The sequence below is a fragment of the Carettochelys insculpta genome, chromosome 7 (assembly GCF_033958435.1).
Source record: "Carettochelys insculpta isolate YL-2023 chromosome 7, ASM3395843v1, whole genome shotgun sequence".
Classification (NCBI taxonomy): domain Eukaryota; kingdom Metazoa; phylum Chordata; order Testudines; family Carettochelyidae; genus Carettochelys; species Carettochelys insculpta.
Genome location: NC_134143.1, coordinates 2,919,436 through 2,933,927, shown reverse-complemented (window position 1 = coordinate 2,933,927; position 14,492 = coordinate 2,919,436). Strand labels below are relative to the sequence as shown.

The 14,492-nt window shown below is 53.1% G+C and overlaps 1 non-coding gene across 1 annotated transcript; it reads left to right on the top strand.

Moving 5' to 3' along the window:
* The first annotated feature begins 1,066 nt into the window (after positions 1-1,066).
* TRNAS-UGA (transfer RNA serine (anticodon UGA)) lies at positions 1,067-1,148 on the top strand. Its single transcript has one exon. It is a non-coding gene; the product is annotated as a tRNA-Ser (tRNA).
* Positions 1,149-14,492: the final 13,344 nt, after the last annotated feature.

Genomic DNA, 14,492 nt, shown 5'->3' with positions numbered 1-14,492 from the left:
CGGTAAGCGCACCTGAGAGCATTGCTGGTGCTGCTCTCAGTTCTGCAGGAGCTGGGTGTGGAGGGGAAAGTGGAAATGTGACATCAATGCTCCTTTGGGTTCCCCCAGAGCTGCACCAAGTGCAGCAAGGATCTGGCCCCTTGCATTGAGTGGGGGATGGTCTCTAAATGGGGAAAGTCCACCTGTCGGAGGAGGCAGAGTTCGTAGTTCTGCAGTGGTGTTTCCCTGAGCTGAGACTGGCTACAGACAGAATTTCAGTCTCTTGCTTATTTAATTCTATGACTTTTCTCCGAGGCATTTTCAGAGCTGGACCTCAGGAGGGTGTTTGTGCCCTGCCTTGCATAGAGAACCAACCCTGACGGGAGAGCGGCTGCACATGAGGTCGCTGTGGTGTCTCTGGCACATGTACATTGTCGCTGCACAGCCCAGGCTGACCATTTAATCCTTGTTTTGTTTGGCTCCATGTGTGGGATCTCTAGAAATGCTGCCGTTGAAATTCAAAGGAGGCCATTGGGAGAAGTTCCACCTGGGGAGAGATGTGAGGGAAGGATAACAAAGGAAGTGATTCCACTGTGAGAAGTGTGTCTAGGTGCCGGCTTTTGGAAAGCTGCTGAGCGTAAATGAAAATGTTCTTCTATTTGCACCTTGTGGCAACAATATTTTCTGAATTAGAAAGCTGTGATTTTTCCGATTTTACATTGAACTTTAGCCGGGGCAGCATGATCCCGCTCCCCCACCATCTGCTGCCCCAGGGCCACAGTTCCCTCGAATGCTCCCTGGGGATGTAGAATACATTTTCCTCTGTGCACCAAGGCCTGGGCAGATGTGCACCTCCAAGAGAAACACCGGCTGCTGCCTGTGGGGTTCTGCTAATTAGCCAGGCAGCACCTGCATCTCTCCTGAGCAGCCGCCCAAGCACACAGCTTCCAGGGACACTGCCGGGGCCGGGGCTGAGGAAAGGGGAGGGCAGCAAACCCCCCCAGCTGTCTGGCAGTGTTCCTGACCAGCCTCGGCCCACTGAGCATTCACCAGGGTCTCTGGCCTGGGGGCAGAGAAAAGTTGCACAGCTGTGATGGCCGAGCGGTTAAGGTGTTGGACTTGAAATCCAATGGGGTTTCCCTGCGCAGGTTCAAATGCTGCTCACAGTAGCTGTGTCTACACGTGCATGCTACTTCGAAGTAGCAGCACTAACTTCGAAATAGTGCCCGTCATGGCTACACGCGTCGGGCGCTATTTCGAAGTTAACTTTGACGTTAGGCGGCGAGACGTCGAAGTCGCTAACCTCATGAGGGGATCGGAATAGCGCCCTACTTCGACGTTCAACGTCGAAGTAGGGACCGTGTAGACGATCCGCATCCCGCAACGTCGAAATTGTGGGGTCCTCCATGGCAGCCATCAGCTGGGGGGTTGAGAGACGCTCTCTCTCCAGGCCCTGCGGGGCTCTATGGTCACCGTGTGCAGCATCCCTTAGCCCAGGGCTTCTGGCTGCTGCTGCTGCAGCGGGGATTCATGCTGCAGGCACAGGGTCTGCAACGCGTTGTCGGCTCTGTGGATCTTGTGCTGTTTAGTGCAAGTGTGTCTGGGAGGGGCCCTTTAAGGGAGCAGCTGGCTGTTGAGTCTGCCATGTGACCCTGTCTGCAGCTGTGCCTGGCACCCTTATTTCGATGTGTGTTACTGTGGCGTGTAGACGTTCCCTCGCAGCGCCTATTTCGATGTGGTGCTGCGCAACGTCGATGTTGAACATCGACGTTGCCAGCCCTGGAGGACGTGTAGACGTTATTCATCGAAATAGCCTATTTCGATGTCACCACATCGAAATAGGCTACTTCGATGTAGGCTTCACGTGTAGACGTAGCCAGTGAGGGCTGTGTTTTAGCCACATCCTGTAACCAGGAAAACACAGCAGCACACACCCTGAGACACGGCCCAGGGGCTGTCTGTGACCAGTGTGTGTAAGAGGGCTGGGGAGTCTGTGGTGGGGTCACTGCTCTGGCTGCTGCTGGGCCCAGCTGAAGGCTCAGCAGGTCTCTTTGGCCATGCCCATGCACATAACCCTGAGGCTTCCAGGCTACATGCTGGGCAGCTTGTGGCTGGGACAGAGGAAACACAAGCCACGTGGCACCAGGAAGGTCAGAGGGAGGCTGCATCTATCCCAGGTTCCTGCTCCTCCCCTCTGGGGTAAACTTTCTACACCTTTCTACAATCAGAGCTCTGAGAAAAGCACTGAATGACCTGCCCCAGCTGGGGGTGTGTTGTAGAGGGAATATCAGGCCTGCAAACTCCCCAGCACGGCGTGGATGAAGGCTTCTGAAGGCTTTGTATGCCTTTGAGCTGCCTTGTAACACCTCCCGTCCTGTTCCTTTGTTTTCTCTTGGTCACAAACTTTTGTTTCCCACACTGCAGGGGTGGGCGGCAGGGCGCCTATTGGGGTCAGAAGAGCACTGTGGACATGCGAGTGGGGAGTTTAAATCACTTCTCACTGCACCAGAGCCTTCAGCAGGAGAGACACGGCAGTTCCAGGGAGGGCTGCCCCAGGCTCACAAGATCACACCAGCATCAGGACTCCAGGGATCTCTGGGCACACTGCTGAGTTTCAGCGCACCAACCGATCGCCTGAACCCTTCCATCTGGCTGGGCCAAAGACCTGGCTCCAACAGGCGCCAGTCACCCCACTCACTCTCGTGCAGGACAGGAGAGGGAAGCAGCTCAGAGAGCTTTAGGGCTGTGCCTCAGTAAGGCAGCCCCAGGAGGTGCCACTGACATTGAACTCAGACTGCAGGAAGCAAAGCCCTGAAGAATGGCTCCAGACCTCCCCACCTGCCCCTTACCCTTTGGGGCTGGCTGAAATTGCCCCTTGGACACCTCTCACCCTCAGCTGGCAGCATGGACTGTGTCCTTATTGCTTCTCTGGAGATCCTGTGTCTCCCAGGACTCCCTCTCTCTGCCCGGGGCTTTCTCAGCACCTGGCCCCACAAAGCTTCCACCAGACAGACCCTGTGTTTTCCAGGCCCATTCCTGTGGCTATGGGCTTAGAACCACAGAAACCCGGGGCTGGAAGGGACCTCAGGAGATCATTGAGTTCTGCCTCCTCCCCAATGCAGGAGCAACCCCAACTAAATCATCCCAGCCAGGGCTTTGTCAAGCCAGGGCTTAAAAACCTCCAGGGATGGAGATTTCACCACCTCTTCAGGTGACGCATTGCAGTGCTTCACTGCCCTTTTGGGGAAAATAAAAGCAGGACCAGCCCTGAGCTGGGCTATCACTGCCATGACCTGGATTCGAACCAAGGTTTCTGCAGCCACAGTGCAGAGTACTAACCACTGTATGATCATGGCCAGCCAGGGAAGCTTTTTAGTGAGCTTTTCTTTCTAGGGCATGTAGCTTTTGTCTGGCCATGTCGACTTTTTTTTTACTTCTCCTGGTGGGTAATTCAGGTTTATGTACATTTGGTAAAGTTCTTGTAGTTTTTGGTCTCTGTCAGTTGGACCAGAGCAAATGCGATTGTACCTAAGAGCTTGACTGTAAACAATGGATCTAGCCACGTGTGCAGGATGGAAGCTAGAAGGGTGTAGATAAGTATAGCGATCAGTAGGTTTTCGGTACAGTGTGGTACTGATCAGGCCATCCTTGATTAGTACTGTAGTGTGCAGGAAATGTATCTCTTGCATGTTGTAATCGAGGCATAAGTTGATGGTGGGGTGCAGATTATTAAAGTCTCTGTGGAATTCCTCTCCATGGTACAGAGACTCTAGAAGAATTCCACAGAGACTTTAACAATCTGCACCCCACCATCAACTTATGCCTCGATTACAACATGCAAGAGATATATTTCCTGCACACTACAGTACTAATCAAGGATGGTGTGATCAGTACCACACTGCACCGAAAACCTACTGATCGCTATACTTACCTACATGCTTCTAGTTTCCATCCTGCTGTGATGGAGTGGGGGATACCTGTGTGTGTGAGCGGCTCACATAGGGTGTGAGGCTCCTGCTGAGGGTAACCTTGATGACCAGGTAACACCTTTGTACTGCAGACAAAGAAGGAGGTGGAGCCTGAGGGGTTTGAATTGGAACTGGGAGTTGGAAGCAGTTAGTCTGGGCTGAGGGAGAGAGAGACAAAGGAGGGGGCCAGGCCCCAGCTCTGGGGGCCCCTCGGGGCCTCCTCTCCCCAACATGGATTGGACTGGCTGTCTCTGCCTGCTGTACTGACTCCTCTGTATGATGCTGTGTCCTGTCGGCTAATAAACCTGCTGTTTTCCTACTGAGTGAGAGACTCTCCTGCCTGCGGACAGGGTGCAGAGCTTGGGGGACCCCAGAACCCCATCACACTGGTGTCAGGAGTGGGATGTTCTGCACCCCGACGATGGAGCATCTAGTAGTAAGTGACGGGTGCCACGGAAGAAGAAGAGGGGCCTGCGAGACCCAGGTGTGCTGAAGGGCAGTGAGGTGCAGTTCCCCAAGGCGGAGGGGCCTGCGGCCGAACCCAGGCAACTGCGGTTGTGGTCCTCGAGAGGGGGTGTCACACCTGAGGAGGGGTTACTCCTGGGAATCTGTTGGAGTCAGTCCCAGAAGGTGGAGGGGCCGAGAGCCCAACCCCCAGGAACAAGTGACCCCTGAGGAGGCTGACGCTGAATGAGTCCTTCCCAAGACAGGGTGCTCATGGCCCTTGAGAGCGGGTGTCACACTGAAGAAGGGGTTCCACTGGGAGTCTGTTGGAGTCGGTCCCAGAGGGCAGAGGGGCCTACGGCCTAACCCCGGGGAGCTTGTGACCCGCAAGAAGCCTGGCACACTGAAGGGATTCTTCCAGGAATCGTGGGGTGCAGAGGGCATCAGCCTAAGAGCCTGCAACCACGCTGAGCAACTCCACTGTGAAGTGGCAGCACCTGGAAACTGAATCGAGATTAAAGAAGCTGGACAAGGCAGCGTGGATGTGCAGTGGCAGAGCTGAGGGTTAAGGAGAATCCTGCAGAGGTGAGCCCGGATCAGGGCAGGGAACCCTGGACTGCATGGAGTTCTGAATCGAGTGGCCTGCCGCAGCTCAAGGAGGGAAGGAGCGATTCCAACCCATCATCTACTAGTGGCCAAGACAGACCTGCAAAGAGTTTTCCAGGCCTGGGCCAAGGAAGGTGCCTGTGTGTCTGGGCAGGAAAGCAGCTTGTCCACTGGGAATGGCAAGTTGTCTCTGAGAGAAGCTGCTCCACCTTCTGTGTGTGTGTGGAGACCAGCTGGGGGGCTGGGACAAAGGAGAGAGTGTCTCCCATTGTCTGTCTGTGTTGAACAGCAGCAGCAGCAGCCTGGGGAGAGAGCAGAGCCTGCGTTTGGAAAAGGTGCCAATGAGGAAACTATCCCATTGTCTGAGGAGGATTCCTCAGCTAGGGTGGCTGGAGAAGGATCCACCAGAAAAGAGCATTCCAGGTGTGTCTCTGAATCCAGCCATGGGGGCTGGAACAGAGGGAATGGCTCTGGGATGGGCAGTGGTGTCCCTGCTAAGGACACTGGTCCTTGGTGCAAGAAAAGTGCTTCTGCTTCTGGGGAAATGAATCCTTTGCCTGAGCCTGTGGGGGCTCGAGATGGAGCCAAGATCCCAGAGCTGGATCTGAGGGCAGCTGAAGCCCAGATGGGAAGTGGGCCTACCTCTGTGTCTCTCAGGGGAAATAATTCTTTAACTTGGTCTAATCCAGTTAGTATCATCAGGGAATCCCAGAGACCAGACGATTCTGGTACTTGTTCTTTGCCTGATGCTGAGGTGTTATTGGGAGGGGGTGAGAGGACTCTGTCCTACCAGAGTCATCCTCTCGCCAGGACACAAGAACAGACGGGCAATGGAGTTACGCTGACTGATGAAGATAAAGGAGCTGGTAGCAGAAGGGAGGAAAGGGATCCTAACCTTCTGTCCGGTGGTACTGGCTGTCTGCTTGGAGGGGGATTACGTGGGAATCTGCCTAATGGGCCAGAAGTGATCCTGGGTGTAGGTGAACCCCAGGAGCTGGTTGTGGCTCAAGGGAGCAGTGCCCCCGTGGAGGCAGACAGGGGTGAGTTATTGTTTGGGGAAGCTCTTAAGGAAGAGAATTTCCTGACCCGTCTGTGGGGACTGCAGAAAATGGGAGTGAGGTGAAGGAGAGTGAACAGGAAAGGTGCATGTCTGTAAGAGCCAGAGCAGCCCTTTGCCTGGGGAGAAGTTTGTTTCAGCCCCTGATGGCCAGGACCTGCCTGAGTGTGAAACCACTGGCTGTGCTCTGGAAGGGTCCAAAGCAGGCAGGGTAAAAGTTTCTCAGGAATTGGAAGCTGGTGCAAGTAAAGTAAAAACTATCAGGGAATGTGAGCAGCCCTGTGAGAACCAAGTAAAACAGCTGCACAGCCAATCTCTGTAGGATGCAGGAGAGGTTCAGCAATTCCCCATCTCCAGATGCTAGAAACACTTATATTCTCACACTGGACTCCAATTCTGATTCCACAGGGAGGCAGAAGTTGGAGGTAAAAGGACAAAGATGCTGTGGGCCTGGTGGGCCAGTAAGGGATAAACAGGGATTCCTTCATGTGGATTCTGCGTCTGGGACTCACAAAACAACTCTCAAAAAGCAGTTTGGTTTGCAAATTTCCAGACTGGCTGGAAGGGGGCCATCTCCCTGAGATCATCAATGGCCCAGCTCTTGTTAGAAGGGAGGGCACAGCCAGAGAGATCAGATTTCCACCCCAGGGGGCAAGGGAGAAGATTAGAACTTGATGGTGCTAAAAAAGGCCTCAGCCATTTATCCCCAAAATACCAGATTCTCAAGGAGGTTACACAAAAGTTGTGGTCTACCAAAGAGCAACGTAAATGTACAGTTGCAATGGGTTTGTTCTGTTACTCACGCTAACTGCTGTAACCAAGGGGTGCTGCTACCAAAAGCTGTAGAATTGTACCATGCACTAAATGTTTAAAAAGAGCCATGTGACATGATGGCATTGATGTAGAAGCATGAATTGTATGTTGAAGGAGTCTGTAACTCTAAAATGTCACCATGGTTCCCTGTAACTAGTCTTGCAACCTCTAACATGAGAAGGAACATTCCAAACCTATTGTGTGGCATGGAAGGGGAAACTGAGGCACACAGCCATTGTGGTGGTCTGGCTAAATGCCAAGGGTGGAAGCATTTGTACCTTCTTTTACTGGACTGTAACTGAATTCCAGACATTGGCCGGAGTAGCTGTATGGGCTGGTGGTCAGACAGGGCAGGGCCCAGACCAGAAAAGAACTATTTGATTTGTTGGTGCTGCAGCATCTGTATGGGCTCTGCCTGCCCAACTTGAGAACGTGGCTGACGGACCGGGGCCGAAGCAGCGAGACCAACCAACCCAAGGGAACTAAAGGGACTTGGCCGGCTGCATCACATGAAAAGGGCCAATACCAAGCTCCTGACTTGGAGCCTCCCCCAGCAGGACTATGACGAGGAGGTGGTGCACATCGAGGGTAGCACTGAGGGTACAGCCGATGCCCTGTCACAAGGGGAGAGACCCGAACTTCCCCAGGTCACCAGTTGAGTGACCCCGCTCAGTTCGGTCTGGAAGGGGGGAGAGATGTGATGGAGTGGGGGATACCTGTGTGTGTGAGCGGCTCACATAGGGTGTGAGGCTCCTGCTGAGGGTAACCTTGATGACCAGGTAACACCTTTGTACTGCAGACAAAGGAGGAGGTGGAGCCTGAGGGGTTTGAATTGGAACTGGGAGTTGGAAGCAGTTAGTCTGGGCTGAGGGAGAGAGAGACAAAGGAGGGGGCCAGGCCCCAGCTCTGGGGGCCCCTCGGGGCCTCCTCTCCCCAACATGGATGGGATTGGTTGTCTCTGCCTGCTGTACTGACTCCTCTGTATGATGCTGTGTCCTGTCGGCTAATAAACCTGCTGTTTTCCTACTGAGTGAGAGACTCTCCTGCCTGCGGACAGGGTGCAGAGCTTGGGGGACCCCAGAACCCCATCACACCTGCACACGTGACTAGATCCATTGTTTGCAGTCAGGGACAATCGCATTTGCTCTGATCCAACTGACAGAGACCAAAAACTACAAGAACTTTACCAAATGTTCATAAACCTGAATTACCCACCAGGAGAAGTAAAAAAACAAGTTGACAGGGCCAGACAAATACCCAGAGACCAGCTACTCCAAGATCGGCCCAAAAAAGCCAAGAACAGAACACCACTGGTCATCACCTACAGCCCCCATCTCAGACCACTGCAACGAATTATTAAAGACCTACAACCAATCCTTAATCAGGATGCCACACTCCAGAAGGCCCTGGGTGACAGGCCTGTTCTCTCCTACAGACAACCTCCCAACCTCATGAGGATCCTCACTAACAGCCACAGTCTATACCCCAGGAACACCAGTCCTGGAACCTTTCCCTGCAACAAAGCCCACTGCCAGCTTTCTCCACATATCTTCTCTGGAAATACCATCACTGGACGTAACCAGGTTACTCACAGAATCACAGGCACTTTCTCATGCTCCTCTACTAACATCATCTACGCCATCATGTGCCAACAATGCCATCATCTACGCCATCATGTGCCAACAGACTTCTAACTCCCTTAGACAAAGGGTCAGCGGGCACAAAACAGACATCAAAGCACTCCAGACCCACAAACCAGTTAGTCAACATTTGAATGGAATGAGGTATTCTGTCAATGACCTCAAGGTATGTGTGTTACTGAAGAGACATTATCGCTCCGTTTTGGAAAGAGAAACATCTGAGCTGGCTTTTATATTCAAATTCGGCACATTAACACATGGTTTAAATCGTGATGGGAACTTTCTGAGTCACTATAGGGGCTCGTCTGCATACTTGGCTCAATCTAATTCTTGACCTTCCCCCTCACCCCTCTACTCTCTGATTTGGTCACCTTGATTATCTTTTTCCGATTGGTCCTCCTTGCTTACTGTTTTTGGTTCTCTGTGCCTTAAATATTGAGTCTGTTCTGGTCTGAAGAAGTGGGTCTGTCCCACGAAAGCTCACCTAATAAACCATTTTGCTAGTCTTTAAAGTGCTACTTGACTGCTTTTGGTTTTGATAGTGTGTAGCGTAGCATGGCTTCCTCTTTGTTACTATTTGAGTGTACAAAAATCTTCAAAACAAATTATACAAACTGAAGAAAAAAACAAAGAATACCTCCTTTTCTCACCCACCCCCCATCCCCATGAGGGAGCTGGCAGGGAAAGAGCAAGTTCTTCTCACATCACAGGGCCCCCACAGACAACCTGCAAAGCCTCCCCTTTGTGCAGCCCATTGCCCAGAGGTGCTTCCAGCCGAATTTCAGCACCAGAACCAGAGGCTCCAGGAGCAAAGGCAGCTCGTGGATGAGGGACTCTGGACACACAACGCAATGCATTGTGGGTATGCAAAGGAGCATCACTGACTCTGCCCCAGAGAGCAGAGGAGCCGGGGTCTCCCAGCTGTGGTGGCTGCCCCAGAACAGGGGTGATGACAGTTTTTATGCTGTGCCCCCTTTTTGGCCCTGCACTGAGCTGCTCCCCACAACCTGTGGGAGAACCATAGGAAGGGATGCTGGGGGGGGCGCGTGCTGGCGGGGGCTCAGGTGCTGGGCCAGCAGTGGCTCCTCTCTAGGGGAGGGGGAAGTGCTATGAAGTCAGGCCGCCTGCAGTGCCCCTGGGGGATCCTGTGCCCCACACTGGGGCACCTGCCAGCCAGGAACCAGCCATCTCAGCCCAGCAGCAGGGAAGTTGTCACAGGTGCACCTGCCGCCTCCCCCTGCTTGGCCCATCACAAACAGCTCCCATCCCCCAGCTTCTGCTCTGTCCCCTGCGCTCTGGTGCAGAGGCTGAGATTTGGCGACACAGCAGTAGCTGAGTGGGGGAGGGGGAGGGGATCGTGCTGAGCCCTGGGCTGGTCGGGGTCACAGTTATGCCAATACACATCAACCCAGCAAACCTGTCCCTCGGCTGAGATCTGGGTACAGAGGGGAAGTGACAATTGCTGCTCATATTGAACAGGAACAGAGAGAAAGCCGGGCTAGTCTGTGTACTATCAAAGCCATAAAGCAGTCCAGGAGCACTTTAAAGACTGGCACAATAATTTATTAGGTGCTGAGCTTTCATGGGACACAAAAGCTCATAACCAAATCAGTTATTTTGTTAGTCTTTAAAGTGCTACTGGACTGCTTTTTTCACAGAATGATAGAATACTAGGACTGGAAGGCACCTCAAGAGGTCATTGAGTGCAGCCCCCTGCCGTCATGGCAGGACCAAGTACTGTCTAGACCATCCCTGACAGATATTTATCTAACCTGATCTTAAATGTCTCCAGCAATGGAGATTCCACAACATGGAGTTTGGGGCGCAGCTGGTATTCTCCTCAATCCTGTCTGTCAGTGGTAGGGGCCCAGGCAGAGACAGGTCCATCCTAGAGGTGAATGCCTGGCTTCAAAGATGGTGTCGCCGGGAAGGCTTTGGCTTCCTTGACCATGGGATGCTATTCCAGGAAGGACTGCGAGGCACAGATGGTGTTCACCTTTCGAGGAGGGGAAAGACCATATTTGGACACAGACTGGCTAACCTAGTGAGGAGAGGCTTCAAACTAAGTTCGATGGGGGCAGGGGGGCAAAGCCCACAGATAAGTGGAGAACATGGCAATCTGGGAGGTGGGTCAGAAATGGGAGGCAGCATGGGCAACAATGTCAGAGTAAAAAGAGGGTGAGGGCAAAACAGGGAGGCAAGATCAAATCAATATCTTAGATGCCTATATACGAATGCAAGAAGTATGGGAAATAAGGAGGAAGAACTGGAAGTGCTAATAAATACATACAACTATGACATCATTGGCGTCACGGAAACGTGGTGGGATAATACACCTGATGGGAATGTTGGTATGGAAGGGTACAGCCTGCTTCGGCAGGACAGACAGGTAAGAAAGGGCGCAGGTGTTGCCTTCTATATTAAAAATGGACACACTTGTACTGAGGTGGAGATGGATGTAGGACATGGACATGTTGAGAGTCTCTGGGTTAAACTAAGAGGGGTAAAAAACAGGGTGATGTCCTGCTAGGAGTCTACTACAGGAGCCTAATGGGGTTACCCTGTCCAAGTGCAGCACAGGCGTCCAGCAACACAGCCCTCTCCAAGGATGGGTGTGGGGGGAGTCCAGAGAAACTGTCAGCTTCACTCACACTTCTTACGCGCCGGGGAGAAACCGCCCCTGCTTTGGGCAGTGGTTCAGTAGCACTGACAGCGCCAGTGCGGCTGTGGTTCCGTTCCAGACTTCGCTCACTCAAAATCATGCGCTTGGACTCGCCACCAGTCAGCCAGCAACAACCCATTTGGCTACACCCAACATTTTAAATCCCTCTCAAGCCTCCTGGAGAAAATTTAGGAACAAAAGTTGACTCGAACCGCCAGGCAGTTCAGCCGGCGATGAGAACAGGGAGGCAGACCGGGGGAATTTAGATGGATCCCTTACTGTTCACATGCGCGCTGTGGCCCCATCCTGTTCTCCGTCATCACCCTTTCCAGCTGGAGTTCCAAGCCATCCTGTTTGTGATGCCAGTTGTTGAGGAACCCCATTCCCCTGGGGTACAGTGTCCCCCAAAGCCCGAGGCTAGAGGTCAAAGCATGAGGCAAGAGTGAGATCTAAAAGGAAACTTTATTCTGCATGTATGCAGGCTGCCAGCTTGCAAAGAAGTGGGAGCCCTGAGAACCAGTTGTAAGGACTCTTTATACAGTTTGTTTAGACAGTTTAGTCAGTAATTTTCTTCTTTGCCCTGATACATGTCTGTAAGCAACAGATGTGTCTGAGGCCAGTTTACACGACAAAGGAACCCGATAAAACAGACAGAGGAGCCGACAGGATGAATCATCTCTAGGCGACAAGGTAGGGACTTCAAAGAAGTGCAGATGACCATCTAGTTTCCCTTGCAGAGTGAGGCCAGGTTAGAATGAAAAACCATTTTAACACTGAAAACAGTTTCCCCCCCCGAGTTTAGGGCATAACGGTGGGTTCGAATACGAGAGGCAGAGCCCAGAGAGAACAGGGAGACGATCTGGTAGCTCGGCGCAGAGCTCGTCTACAGAAAGGAAGGCGCTCTGCACTAGAGAGGGAAAGATGGAAGGAAATAGAGAGACGGGCATTGGACACCAATGGACGCTGAGCCCATGGTCGATGAGGATGGTGCCAAGAGCCTCCCTGGTGTGTTCCCTCAGCAGCCACATGCCCACCTTTCTGGGCAGGAAAAGAGGCCCGGCAATCAGTGATGCTTCCGGCCGGCAAAGGAGACTGGAGGCTCTGACGTCTCGCACATCAGCCCTTGACTTTCCAGCAGGCCATCACGGGTGCGTGTCAGGACCAATGGTAAGCAAATGAATGGCATTTGAGAGGCGGGGCGAAAGAGCCCACCAATCGAGCCGCTTGTGGCGTGTCCTTGGCATGCAAAAGGAGCCCTGATGGAAAATGGGCAGAAAGACAGCCTGTGCTTCCCCTTTCTGGCCTTCCTGCCAGCTGCTCCTTCTTGGCCCACTGGCTCAAGTGGGGAAGTGAGGTAGGAAAGGGGCAAAAAATGGGTCAGGCTGAGGGAAGCAGGTAGCTCTCACCTTGCCTGGTGGGGCCACAGGCAAGAGCTTCTTTCTTGTGCACTACTGCCGAGCTCGAGAAGCGGCAGGGGCAAGGGCTGCAGAGCCGTTGTCGAAGGAGCTCACTTGGGAGAGGGCTGTGCTGAAGCTTGAAAGGTGTGGGGCCCATTGCCGGGCTTGGGGAGGACCCTTTCCTCCTGGGCGGAAGCAGGGCTTTGGCTGCTTTTGGGAGAGTACAGCTGCCTCTTCCTGGATTGGCGTTCTCTGCTCTGTCAGGGGGTGTTTCCTTTCTTCTCTTGTTTGGCAAAGGGGACGACAAAAAGAGCCTCTCCTTCGAGTTGGAATTCAACCAGCCACCTCAGGAGAAGATGCTTCACCTTCCCCACAGTCCTGCGCTCTACCAGCTGAGCTATCGAAAGTGGGGGAGAGGGGAGCCACCGCTCTGCCCAGCTAGGCCCGGCTGCATGAGTCGGGGCGAGCGCCTCCCGAGCGGATGGCATTTCAGGGAACAGGCAAAAGAAGAAAGTGGAGATTCTGTAGCCCACTGGGCTCTCGTGTTAGCCAGGCCTGCAAAATGGCTCCCGCTTGAAAGCAGACAGAAACACGGCATCTCATCCTTGCTCATCCCCTTTCTCTTCTGGCAGGCGATTCTGTTTCTCCCGCTGGCCTGTGCTCTACCATCACCTCCCGGCCCAAGAGAACGCCCCTTGGTGCCATCAGGGCAAACTAGAGGCAAAAGGCCAATCAGCTCTTCCCAACAGCTTTCAGCCTTGGCCTCCTCTGCCCTTGGAGGTCAGCTTTTCCCCCGGCCTGTTTTCCTATACTTGCCAAAGAGGAACTAGAGGAAAGAAGCAAGTGCCACTAAGAAAGATGGCGTGGCTTTCGGCTCAAGACCCAGCGCCAAAGCTGCAGCTGAGCCTCTGTTGCTCTCCTGTCGCCTCCGCTAAAGCTCCAGGGGAGAATCCAGGTCTCGATGGAAAAGGCTGGACGGGACATTGTCTGTGGGTGTCCAGCAAGGTGAAGGGAGGGCTGGTCATAGTGTGATGGACCTCAGTGGGAATTTTGGGAAAGCCAGCTGGGGCTTCCGAGCTCGGTGTGTGGCTGGGTTTGTTGGGTTACATCACAGTGGTTTTCTCTTCTGAGGTGTGGTGCTTTTTGTGGGGGGAACTTTTATCCCCATGACACACCTCATGCAGGAGCCGTTGCTCTTTGTGCCAAGGCATGTGGCTGGGATCCAGGACTCAGGACCCTTTCCCAAATGTACATATTCCCCTTCCACCACACACATCTGACACTGTTCCACTTCAGACTCTGCAGCCTTCACTTTCCCTGGCTGGTGCCTCAAACGGCTTGCACATGTGGGGGGTTAGCTCAAGTGGTACCTCCTCCCCTTTCAGGTGCGGCGAGAGTCGGTTCCATGTCCATATCCTCCCACTGCTGGTTTTCCTTTCCCAGGAGCCCAGAATTGTCAGCCTGCAAATGTCTCTCTCTTCTGCAACATTGGCCTCCCTCTTACTAAAACCAGCCACAACAAACTTCTTCAACCTAATTTTGTCGTACAGACATAGCCAGAGGCATTTGAACCAGGCTGAATGGGATTTCTCGGGTGCCACGCAAGTCTCTGCTAAAGTGTGTCTGTGTTTGTTTGGCTTTGGTAGTGGATTCCTGTTTCTATAACTTACTCGCTTCCTAGAGAGGGAGTTCTTGAGGTCAGAAGACCTGGCAAGGAAATGAGAAGCCTAGAAAGCCAATGGAGCTGCTGTGGAGTGCTGGTGCCCTTGGGAGAGTGATCCTGCTGCTCCTACCTGAGTAAGGAGTGCTGTGCAGTGAGGGCTGGTAGCTCTGGGAGGCTGGGTCCAGGGATGTCCAACCCTCACCTGCTCTGCTTTCTTCTTCATAGGTTTTTTTTTTTCCCTTTCATGAAACTTTAACACTTGA